The sequence below is a fragment of the Triturus cristatus genome, chromosome 4_2 (genome assembly GCF_964204655.1).
Source record: "Triturus cristatus chromosome 4_2, aTriCri1.1, whole genome shotgun sequence".
Lineage (NCBI taxonomy): Eukaryota > Metazoa > Chordata > Amphibia > Caudata > Salamandridae > Triturus > Triturus cristatus.
Genome location: NC_140586.1, coordinates 66,951,655 through 66,964,874, shown reverse-complemented (window position 1 = coordinate 66,964,874; position 13,220 = coordinate 66,951,655). Strand labels below are relative to the sequence as shown.

At 45.8% G+C, this 13,220-nt stretch overlaps 1 protein-coding gene across 1 annotated transcript in view; it reads right to left on the bottom strand.

The window, feature by feature from the left end:
• CCDC159 (coiled-coil domain containing 159) overlaps positions 1-13,220 on the bottom strand; it is a 144,671-nt gene that overhangs the window by 34,810 nt on the left and 96,641 nt on the right. The window lies entirely within an intron of this gene.

Genomic DNA, 13,220 nt, shown 5'->3' with positions numbered 1-13,220 from the left:
GGAGTGCTAAAGTGGAGTGTAATTGAGTAGAGTGTCATAGAGTGAAGTGTCATAGAGTGAAGTGTCATAGAGTGGAGTGTCATAGAGTGGAGTGTCACAGAGTGGAGTGGAGTGTTGTAGAGTGGAATTGAGTGTTGTGTAGTGGAATGTCGTGGAGAAGAGTGGAAGAGAGTAGTGTAGAGTGGAGTGTTGTAGAGTGGGTGGCATAATGTGGAATGGCATAAAGTGAAGTAGAGTGTTGTAGAGTGGTGTGGAATGAGTAGAGTGGCGATGTACAGTGGAGTGGTGAAAAGTGGAGAGGTGTAGAGTCAGGTGCCGTAGAGTGGGGTGGCCTAGAGTGGAATGGCATAGAATAGAATGGCATAGCATAGAGTGAAGTAGCATAGAGGGGTGATGTGTAGAGTGGCGTAGCGTTGAGTGGTGTAGCGTGGACCTGCGTACCGTGGAGTTGCCTAGGGGAGAGGGGTGTAGCTTAGATGGGTGTAGAGTGGAGGGGAGTAGCGTGGAGCGGTGTAGAATGGACGTAGAGTGGAGGAGCATAGTGTGGAGTGGCCTAGAGTGGAGTGGCATAGAGGAGTGTGGCATAGAGCAGAGTGGTGAGGAGTCAAGTGGCATGGAGTGGCATCGAGCAGCACAGAATGGAGTGGAGTAGAGTAGAATGGCATAGTGTGGAGTGGCGTAAAGTGGAGTAGCGTAGAATGGAATGGAGTGGCGGGGCGTGGCATAGAGTGGAGTGGCACAGAGTGTAGTGTAGTGGCATGGTGTAGAGTGGAGTAGAGCATTGTAGAGTGTGATAGAGTGGTGTAGAGTGGACCAGAGTGGTATACAGTAGAGTGGCGTAGAGTGTCATGGAGTGGTGTGGCATTTAGTGTTGTAGAGTGGAGGGGTGCATAGTGGAGTGGCGTAGAGTGTAGGGGCGTAAAGTGGCATAGAGTGAAGTAGATTGTCATAGAGTGGAGTGGCATAGAGTGGTGCATGCATGCGTGGTAGTGCACTTCCATTACAGACAACACATTTTCAATTGACATGACCATCACATTTGCACAGACATACAGCTTTACTGATAAAACTGTACAGCGCACAACAGATTATGTGTGGAAATGGTATAATCTAGCGTATGGATTTGTTTCAATTGAATTAAAATATTTGTTTCCAGCACACTTCAGAATTACAAACAAATTTCCTTTATTTGTACTTTACTAATTTTGATTTATTCTGGAATATTTGCACAGTTTTACATACATTTATATTTTGTTGTGTGCTAGAAAACCTTTCACCCCAGCCCGATTGTCACATAAATCCTCGCACTTTGAAGAAACACCAGGCTCCCTCAGAAGACACAGCTTGACATTTGACTTCTGTCTCTGAATGCACAGTAAATGTGACAAGATATAAGTACAAGATTTAAAGGTTTGGTTACAGAAATCAAGTTTGTGGAAGAATTAAGTAAACAAGGTTTGGGCAATTTGTAGGGACAAACTCAAGCTGGACAGCCTAAAACAAATAAAGCTAGCAAACGAAAAGCAAGCAAATGTGAGTTAAAAACCACAAAACCAATGGTAAGCAATGAGTGGAATGCATTCTTAGGTCAGCTTTCAGAATGTCCCCATGAATTCTTTAGCAATCAGACAGCTGTGATGTCTGAAAGGGTTCGACCTAAAATGTACGACACTTTGTTCCCCGTACATTTGTAGCAATTTGCTGTGGTAGGTTACACCACCGTCTTGCCTATTACCTTCCAATATCCACATAATATGACGCCCCCCTTCTGGCTAGACTTCAAATGGATTCTATTATTAAAAATAGAAGTGAAGTGAGATTCTGTGCATGTGCAACCTTTCCCACACATACCTTAAGTTGTTTTCCACCACACCCTGTTTACTGTAACCTGTTTTCCACATAAACATACATGCCAACATTTCAGAACAAGAAAGTGATAGATTTTGAAAAAATGGGGATTGCATTTTCCCCACCGACTTTTATTGAAGCAAAGGCAATTTCAGTAGTGAGACAGCTAAAAGAAGGGCATTTTTGGCTTACAAAATCGGGTGTCTCTCGCCTCAGTTGGGTCTGTTGTTGTATAAGCATAAGCATTCTCAATTGCATTTGAGGTTCCTCTTTCTCCAATACAGCCCACAACTTGGTATTTGTGAAGCTTCTGATCCACTATCTGCTTTGTTTTCTGTACTACTTTACATACCTTTCGCCTTTTTAGGTCTCGCCTAGACAGCGCTTGCGCGGTCTCTCCGAGACATGCAGTATACACTTTAGTGTGGAAGCTTCGTTTAAGCTCCGCCCACTCTCCGCCCATCATTTTTATTGGCTTAGGTCAGGAAATGCTGCCTTCCAATTGGTTTAAGGCTTGTTAGTCCCGCCTCATGATGATTATGTCGTCATTTGTATCCTTCCAAGGCTACTGGCCCCTTCACTCGCGCACTTTGTTCTGGCGTGCAGCTTTATCACAGCGTTGCGCACGCGATGACGTGCTCTCTTCCTGGCCGGTGTTGTGTTGTTTACAGCTCCCCACCTGTAAGCGCTCCCCCCGCGTGTGTACGCATGCCCATCATGCTTTTCCCCGGCTCCTCGTAGACCACTCAGTGCCCAACTTGTTCTGGCGTGCAGCTTTATCATGACGTCGCGCACGCGATGACGTGCTCTCTTTATGGCCGGTGTTCCATTGTTTTCAGCTCCCCGTCTGTAAGAGTTCCCCCTGGTGTGTGCGCCTGCCCATCATGCTTTTCCCCGGCTCCTCGTAGCTCACTTAGCGCCCAACCCAATTGGCTGAAGAACAAAATGCAAACAATGGCTGCTTGTTGGGGCCCGGACTCTTGGTCAGTGAACTCGCGACCCAGGCGGGGTTGCGGGATTTGTGCTGCTGCTGCTCTGCACTTCCATATATCTGTGTCAACAGCCCGTTCCTATTAAGTATGTAAATAGTGACTAATCTCTTGTTTTATTAACCCTTTCGATGCTTGTGACGGAGCGGTTCCGTCATGCGCGTCGGTCGCGCTGTGCGGATGACGGAACCGCTCCGTCACGGCCCCACCCGCGCAAGAACCCTTCAGCACAGCGCGGTAATCCGCGCTGCGCTGAAGGGGTTAACATACCAGGCTCGGTTTGTTTTCCTCCTGATAATTGCTTTCGTTTCATTTGTTAATTTATAGTGCCTTGTTTTCTTTGCTATCCTGCGATGCTCTGGTGCATTAGGAGGCAGGAGCCGGTGTGCGCGAGGGGCAGGGCGGGCAGCGCGTGCTGCTTGTTTTCAACTCTATTCCCTGCTCCTCTGACCTCCAGCAATATGCCCAATGCTTTGCCGGGCTCCTCGTAGCCCAATCAGCGCTCAACCCGCTTGGGTGAAGAACACAATTCAAACAATGGCTGCATGCTGGGGCCCGGACTCTTGGCCAGTGAACTCGCGACCCTAGCAGGGGTGCAGGATTCGTACCGCTGCTGCTATATAAACCAAAGAGCGCTGGCCATGTGGATCAACTAAACACAGCTCCCTCTGCACCCTCGCCCACACGTTGCGCAGTAGATCTGGCCACACGGCAGCGAACGCACTTGCATATAGCCATGTCAACAGCCCGTTCCTATTAAGTATGTAAACATTGACTAATATCTTCTTTTATTAACATACCAGGCTCGCTTTGTTTTCCTCCTGATAATTGCTTTCGTTTCATTTGTTAATTTATAGTACCTTATTTTCTTTGCTTTCCCGTGATGCTCTGGTGCATTAGGCCATGGTGTTGTTTTCATTGGATTGGGTCTGACCCTAGATTAAATGCGTGCATGTATAAATGATGGAGGGGTGTTCAACTGCCTCTCTCCTAAACTGTCTTTTTGTTTTCTTCGTTTATGCACCCCACTACCCCTTTTCGTCTACTGAATCCTATCTTTTATCGCAACTTTGGTGCTCTTTTTAACTTATTTTAACTGTCGCCTGCCCAAGATCAGGAAGCAGGCATACCCAACCGGCACCTCCTCACCACTTTCCATCAGCCAACAGCAACCCCCATGCACGGCGTGCACACAGTACTACCGACTGCCTGTCTTCCTGCTCCCGCATTATTACCCCACGGTGCAGCCACAGTGGCTACATTCCCCGCGTGTGCCCCACAACATGTTTTTCCCACCATGGAGGTTTCCCACAGCCAGGTGCAGTTAATCAGTACAAGGACCCAAAGGTATTTGGCATTGCAGAATAAGAACGGACGTGAGACAGATAGGCTTTTTTTATTTATTTATTCCTGAGAATCCATTTTAATCTTCCCAGTCCTTGTCATCCACGTTGTCGGGGTCAGTCTACAAAGAAGCTGCTTATCTCCCGCGGTGCCATATTATTTAAAATTAGAGAGACGCATGTAATAAAACAGTATCTTAAGGGGGACTACAGCTGTTGACCACTTTCTAACTGCCTGTTCCCATTACTAATGCCAGGTTATGTCAGTAGAAGGCTAATGATGAGGGTGTGATGTGGATTTATGGCTAGCAGTGGAGTGCTGCTGGCGCTTCCCGCTCACCCCTTGTCATAACAGACGCTGTTTACAGCCCCGGGCCTGTAATCGACTAATTCATTGCTATAGGGTATTTGAGTCCAATGTAGTGAAAGGAAGCCCAGACTACAGCACCCACAATGCAATGTATTGTCACAGGAATGTCCACTGCCTGTAGTGGCCTAAGGTGACCACCTGGTTAGTACTTCAGTAGACCCCCTTGCTAAGGGTGGATTATTAGGGTCGTAAAGCTACATGTCAGAATATAGTAGTGGTGTTGTTGAAGGCTTTGGATGGGCTACTGAACTCTGGTGGGTGTAGGAAACAACTCTTATACTGCGTGCTAATTACGTGCACATGTAAATATGAAAGGGCGATTAGGCCTCAAGCACCTGCAACTCTGTCTCCTTGCCAATGGCCTAATAATCATTTACCAGTCCCAGGCCGGTGTGTCCAGGCCTTCGGTTTCCTTGTTCTAGTAAGTTCTTGCCCTGTTTGTTTTTCTGGCGTTGGTATTCCTATTCACAGCTCCTCTTCTCACTTGTAATTTGTGATCGATCTTAAATTGTAGATTGTGTCCCCTGGTCCTACTGCATCATCCACTGTGTTTCCACTGACATTGCTTTCATGCTCGTGAGTTCATTGTTGCTTTCAGACTTTTTTAGAGGAGTTCCAGAAATGTGTATCATTTTCCCATGTATTTATGACTGCTTCGAACTGGTGGCTCGCTGCCAAACCACAGTGTGGGTATGGGCAGTGGGTCTTGTGCAGCAGTTGTGATTGCCTGTGGTGTTCATTCAGTTGGATAGATGGGTATGTCGTGGAATGTGTTGTCATCTGCTTCATTAGTTGTATGGCAGCTTTTCTCTAAACCTAGTTCTTAGTTGAGGAGGGTTTTAATGAACAGAATACAAAATTCGTAGATCACTCTACTGAAAGCAAGTACGGACTTGTCTGCTTCCGCTTAGCGACTTCTTTCTTCTCTTCAACTGGCTCTATTTAACTGTCTTGATAGGAAACAACCAGTAGAGGTCAGTAAAATAGCAAAATTGCTTTCTGCTGAGGGACTTTCTTTTTAAAAATTTTCTGGCAACTGCCTCTATTTAACTTTCTTGATAGGAAACGACCAGCAGAGGTAGGTAGAATACCAGAATCACTTTAACATTCTCTAGATTCCAGTCCATAGAAATTGTCCTCCACGAGCACCCGTAGACAATAATATATATATTTTTTAAATCTTGTATTTTCAGTGATATGACCACTAAAGGTCCTGGTTTTATATTAAAAACAGAGCTTTGGACTATACCATTTCCCACTAAATGCAATATATCTCTCCATGTGTTCCCATAATTGGCGTGTCACGCAGTTTGGTGCTTACTTTCCCTCCGTGTTAAAGAATAGTAGATGTTTCAGCACCCAGGATTATGTGCTTCACAGCTAAATACATATAAGGTCCCAAAGGCGAGACCGATGCATTGCAAATGCTTGTTTTCCGTGTTGTCAGTTTATACCATTACCTTTTGTTATTCTTTCTAGGGTAGCCAACTTTCCATTACCATAACCGCAGGACACTTTACACATGTAGACACTTTGGATGCATGGAAGCTCTTTGTGCTTGCAGACACTTCAGAAGATATTTGTTGGGCAGCGGTTGGTGTGTGGGGGGGGGGGAGTATGAGTCACAGGGTTTGTTTGGTGGGTTTAAATCCATAATCCCCTCCTCTAAATCAGTTAATTTGAAAATATAAAATTCAACAGCATATTGAGTTTACTATGTTATAGTGTATGAGAGATTTTATAATCAACCCAGAAGATGCCAGGAGGTTTGTAGTAATACCAAAGCAACAGAAAACTGGTCTGGATGTTAATTTGGGGTAGGGTGGATATGGTGGTAAAGTATTAGCATTTGCTAAAAGCAGTACTACATTACAATCTCAGCTCTACCACTTAACCACACTCTTTAATCTTGGGTAAACCATACTCTCCCTATGCCTCTGTCACTAGATCTGACAATATGTGTGCACCTTGAGGGGGACTTAATGGAAGAAACACATGGGGCTCATTTATGAGCTTTGTGATGCAGTGCAGCGCAGCAAGTCACCTTGCTGTGCTGCACTGCATGACTGGTAAAGGGCAGTAATGTGCCGTATTTAATGGAATACGGTGCATTCCTGTGTTTGACATGCAGCGGCGCATAATGGGCTGACTAGCACCAACACAGGCCCCCTTGAATCATGGTGCAAGGGTACCTGTGTTGCATGCAGGATTGTTTTTGTGCAGGGAGAGAAATCTTTTGGCACAAAAACAATCTTGGGAGATATTCAGAAGAAATGAGGAAAAAAAGAGATATTTCTCCTCATTACGCCACCCTTGGGAAGGTGTAAGATTTTCCCCAGGTTTACAAGTTCTTATAAACCTGGGGATGCATCAAAATCTATGAGAGTTGCATGTGAACGCCCACACAATGCCTTCCCAGGGCAGAGTAACACAACTCTGCGATTTCCGCTGCCTTGCATTACTCCAGGTTTTTGGAGCCACTCAGAGCATAAGCAAAGTATCTTTGCATGGCTTCAAAAATCTGTCTTATGGTCTGCGTCGCTCTAGCGTTCATATTGCGCGGTGCAAGAGCAACGCAAACGGCTTCATAAATAGGCACTCAAAGGCATATTCCTAGCATGGTTTTCAGTCATACATTCAGGGTTGTTTTACTGCAGATGTCCAAATTCCCTATGACCATCTCTTAAAGCGACCTTGCCCTTAAGCTGCATTGTGCGGGACCCCTCTTCTGCCGCAGACCCACACTCCCAGCCACAGACAGGTACATCTTTCACAGGTCATATGTGACTGAAAAAGTGAGATGTGGTCTCCCTGCCAGGCAGCTTTTGGTGTCCAGTCAGGCAGCTAGGCGTGATCAGCAAAAAGAGGGGTATTTTCTTCCCACATGAGCTGAGTGCAGGGAACGGGACAAGCCACCCAAATGTGGTACAAACCTTCAAAAACCAGGACGATTATCACGCTAATCACAGTCCTAATATATGATGAGGTTCTACTGCTGCTTCACAAGCATTGGTAAGCATCCAATAACAAACAATGTTTTAAAGCATTGCGTTCTTCCCCTTTGATAGAAGCCCTGTCTGTTTTTTTACCTGTTCCTACTGAAGGTACATCTGGCAGTGGGGCAAAGGTACGGGTAAGGTTAACTAATGATGGTTTCTTCTTTTAGTTTCTGAAGATTTGATTTGAATTCTCTAGTTGCTGCTTCCGCTTTGCAGGATCCTTTGGCAGTTGGCAACATCTGAGGACACTGGCCAGTAAGAAGACACTGTGCAGGTGCATTATCCCAGAACTGTTGCCTGTCATGTTGAGCAGCTGCCAACCCTCATGTTACAAAGAAAAGAAGAGTTGCTTCTGGGTCATGAATAATTACTTCTATACAGAGGTCAGATTGGAGAACGTGGCTTCAAAAGAAGAACGCTGCATAGGAGGGCGAGTATTTCTTTTCTCTTGCTGACGCTATGCATTCAAGGGCCATGAACGTTCTATGATGTTGAGGAGTGAAACCTTGTCCCCAACTCATCTATAGGGAGGGGAGGTTCCGTTCATGCTGCAAACACTGTAAGAAGCATCAACGTTCTCCTTCTCCTGTTAAGCAACCAACCTCGCCTGTACCTGACTCAGTTCTGGCTCCTGTCTCTGAGCCCCAGTTTCTGTCCTCTAAGTGAGAGGAGCCTTAATTGAAGCCACAGTGAATGCTGCTCTACACACCGAATAACCCCTCCCTCCTCCTACTGTAAACCAATCCAGGACCCCACTGCGGACCCCACAGGCTTACACCGAGTCCCCCTGTCGCGGCTAGGTTCTCCGTCACACCCTCCACCCCTCGCCCAACACTCAGACTTGGCGGCGCGCCTAGATGATATATCTCTACAGTTGCACCTTCTCACTTCAGAGCTACATGACCTGAAAGCCCTCTCAATTGATCTTTTCCCAGTGATCAGCTCTCTCCTCCCCTCGGCAAATTGACCCAAAGCCTCCACTTGGGAGAGTGAGTACATGGGTCAGTCGTTAGCCCCCCCATTTCGAATTCTATTCCCTTTCCAAACTCCCCCCTCAGCCCCAGAAGATGTGAGACCCAACCGGCATCCACTGATCTCTATGACCGTCATATCTCCTGCTCTACCTGGTCCAAATCTAACATGACCCCACCGAGGCAAATACATTCCATCCTTTCCAACCCGAACAGAGAACCTCCCCGCAATCTGAGAAGCAGCAACACTGACAACCTCACCAGGGTGAACATCACCCATACTACTTCCCCTCCTAATCCACTATGTCTCAAATGTGTACTACTAAATTGCAGATCAGCCAGAAAACACGCCTCAGATATCTTCGACCTCATTCAACACAATGATTTAGATATTATCATCCTCACGGAAACTTGGCTAAATCTCGCTTCCACTCATATCTTAGACCTCCTAGTACCTCCCACTCATGATATAATCAGGCTAGACAGAGCTCTGAAGTTTGGTGGGGGCCTAGCCAGTATTCACAGGAACACACTATCGATTTCTCACTTGGAGTCCTCTTCCCCTTCCTCCTGTGAATACCTTTACCTCAGCATCTCAAGTAAGAACCTAATGATTTGCAAACTACACACCTTCTACCAACCTCCAGGAGACACTCTCCCCTTCATAGGGTAACTATGGAAATCATCTCTAGCAATGTCGACTCAGACGTGTTCCAAATCTTCCTTGGTGATTTCAACCTGCATTGGTCTAACCCCAACGACCCCACGGTATCTTGCCTTAAATCATTTCTAAATGATCTAGAGTTGACTCAGCATTGTGACCAACCAACTCATACTAAAGGAGAAACACTAGACCTCATCATCTCGAAAGGGCAGACCATCACCTTAGATTCCATAACCCTATGTGACTGGTCCGACCACCAAAGCATCCTCTTTTACATTAACAGGGGGCTGGTGATGAGGAAGGCTCAACCACTGAAATCAAAGAAATGGAAAAGGGACCTCAGATCAATAAACCCTGGCAACCTCGCTGCCCACTGTAAATCTGCCTTCTCCTCCCAAGCTGACTTGATCGAGGTGCAATCACTCACTGACACCTACAATTTGACCATAGCCAACATCATGGATGACATTGCTCCACTCCAACTTAAAAATGCCTCAACAAAAATATCCAAACCTTGGTATAATGACAACCTAAACACGGAACGCTGCAACCTTGGGGTAGTTGAACGCTCCTGGCAATCCAATCCCTCCTCGGACCAACTAAAACTCCTTAGAGATGTCAAGAGACTCTACAACAAACAGATCAAGAGCGCTAAGGCTGACTATTTTCAGACTCCAACTAGACCAAGTGGCTAACCGCCCCATGAAGCTTTTCAAATTGGTCAAAGAGCAATCAGTTATAGGGCCAAACCTCCCTAACCCACCCTCCTGCGAAGAATTTAATGCTTTCTTCACTGAGAAATCCAGACTCATCTCCACTGACCTCGCCTCTAAGAAGGCACTATTGCCCTCCCCTAGTGCCGCCTCACCCTTGACATCTTTGAAAAGTGCAACTCGACCATCACGAACACCAAGAACAATGTGTCATGGGGCACCTTTACCCCATATAGTGAAAAAGACATCCACAAGATTCTTCAGAATATCAACCCTTCCAACCACTTCGGCGACCCGTTGCCTCCGGCCGTCTTCAAAGAAATCAAGAATGCACTCTTTCCCACCTGGACAAGGATTGTAAACACTTCCCTATCTCAAGGCATGATCCCCGACTGCCTAAAAGCCGCTCAGGTATTACCTATACAAAAAAAAACAACGCTGACAAATCTGATCTCAATAACTACCGCCCATCTCCAACATCCCCACCCTAGCGAAACTCCTAGAAAAATGTGTTCCATCCCAATTTTGTGCTCACATAGAGAATTACCAACTCCTAGACCAGTATCAATCCAATTTTCAAAAGGGGCACAGCACCGAATCGGCCCTCATTCACGTTATGGATGACATTTTAAAAATGCTTGACCAAAACGAATCCTGCCTCCTGATCCTCCTTGACCTTTCCTCAGCATTCGACATGGTTAATCATGACAACCTCCTATCCATCCTGCAAAACAGAATAGGGTTTTCGGATCTGGTGCTACAATGGTTTTCATCCTTCCTTCATCACCGATCACAAAGATCATCATCTCACTCAACACTAACCTAACGTCTACTCAAAATTGGATAACGGAGAACCATCTCCTGCTCAACACCTCCAGAACTGAATTCCTGCTCATCTCCCTCCGAACCACATCCCCAAGTTAGACCTCTGGCTGACTCACCTCACTACTTTCAACTGCAATCCGATCATCATAGACTCAGCCAAATCTCTCGGAGTCACCATGGACAAGCACCTGAATATGAATAATCATATTAGCAATGTATGCAAGGGAGCAAACCACTTGATGAGAACGCTCAGAAATATGAAACGTTTCCTGCCACAAAGTGATTTCAAGCAGGTGGTCCAAGCTCTTGTCTTGCCGAGGCTAGACTATGGCAGTGCTACCCCCTGTGGCCTTCCCAAATACGCCCTGGTTCCACTAAGGGCCTCACTAAACACTGCGGCTAGACTGGTTACAGGCACCAAACGGAATTAGCACATATCCCCAGTCCTAAAATCTCTCAAATGGCTACCCTACGAAGCACAAATTCAGCTAAAGATTGCCGTTCTGGCGCACAAAGCCCTTCACTTCAATACTCCCAGGTACCTGGCGCAAAAACGTGAACTATATTGTGGGGAGAGAGCATCAAGAAGCACCACTACGTTCCTCTTGAAACCACCCATCCTTAGCAAAAAGAGACTTATCACCGAGCCTTCTCTGGTGCTGCCCCAAGGATATGGAACTCTCTTCCGCCGGAAGTACGCAGACTCTTCTCGACGACTGCGTTCAAATTGGAAGCTAAAAGATTCATAATGAGCAAATTCTTACCGTAAGAAGGCTAGGCCCACTTTGCTCTGTGTCATTGTTCCTGCTACCATGGGACTTCCATTTGATATGGCTCCTCTTTACTGCTTATTATTACCCCCTTTTGTTGCCCGCTTACACCTATTTATTGTATTTCTTTCCTTTTCCCACTCGATGTCCGTTATTGCATTTATGTCCTCCCTTCCATCCTATTGTAAAGCGCTCTGATATGATATCCTTCGGGATCTTGTTCGCGCTATATAAAACTTTATAAATAAATAAGGTGAGGAATGTTATGTCAGATGCAGAGGAAAAGGAGGATTATGATTCCTGAAGCAAAAATATTAAGAGAGACGTATTTGCAGAGGTTCTTTACAATGAGGGCTTTCAGGATGCTCTTCAGCCTTTCCAATCTTCTGATCCCACAGCTGTGGATGATGCATTTCGCAGATGAAGACCCATACCACGTGCAGTAATTTTCGGAAGAGTTTGCAAAACTTTGATGGTGGATTGCCTTCCCCCCAGCTTGGCAGGGTGCACCAACGTAGCTACGAAGATGCAGGTACTATAGATCGGGTTGACAAGAGAGAGAAGTTTGCCCTTAAACATGATCACTCAGGAGCCATCTTTTCCGTACACTCGGAAACGTATGGTGTCTAAACAGCCTGTTAATGAGGAATTTCCATTCCTTGCTTGTTCTTGAGGATGAAAATAAGGATTGTGGCACAATTCATCAAACTATGGAGAAATATCTGAAATTGGCATCTGTTAAGAGATTCGGATGGCCTCAAACCAGCAGCTCGTGTGGCAGGTTCTGAAGTGGTGCCAGGACACCAATATTGTATGTGGTCATGGAAGGGTGATGCAGCATCACTTTTGAGATTTACAATTTAAGTCAAACACTCTTTTGCTAGAAGTTGACGAGCTTGTCAAACAGGAGGCTAAAGATAAGAAGCTGATAAAGTCCTTTTATGAAAAAGCTCTGACATTACCCTGGAAGTGTCCATCCCTAGCGTAAAGTCTACAGTCTCCATCGCCCGCCAATGTGGATCATCATTATGTTTTGTTAGTGTTTAGGAGACTTCTATTTCTGACAATTGGGTGGCTACACACTACAGTTTTCCAAGATATAGGGACAAATAAAACTCCCTGGCAAAAGCAACTTCTCTAGAAGCAGGCAGTTCAACAGGGGATTTTCAACCTCTAACAAGAAGCCCTAATCGTCCAAGTTACCCAAGAGGAATGGGGGCTGAGAGTCTTCTAACCATCATAATATGTACAAGATCCAGAGCTAAGGCAGCCACAGACACAGAGTTGCAGGCAAAGATACTGAAAGCCTGGCTGGACTAAGAGAGTGCTAATTCAAGATCATCCCTCCAGTCAACAGTTTAGTCTGACTTGACCCATGTTCCAGCTTTGCCCCTCCCCTTCATCCTCCTTCAGAAAAAGAAAACTCTATTGCAGGTTTCTACCATCTCAACCTTTTCGGTTGAGAACTAAGAAAATCAGCTTACAGCCTGATTTATAATTTGGTAGACAGCCCGTCTTCCCCCAGGGCAACAGAGTAAATTACTTTGGCACCCTGATGGAGGTGCCACCTGCCAAATTATGAAATGTCCGCTGGCACAACAGGCATTTCAATCATTGAAAGGAACTGCCATAATGGCGGTTCCGGCCAATGCATTGCACCTTTGCCAAACGGCTCCTTCAAACATGACAGAACCATACCTCAAAGTTAATTCTTTTTTCTATTTTCAA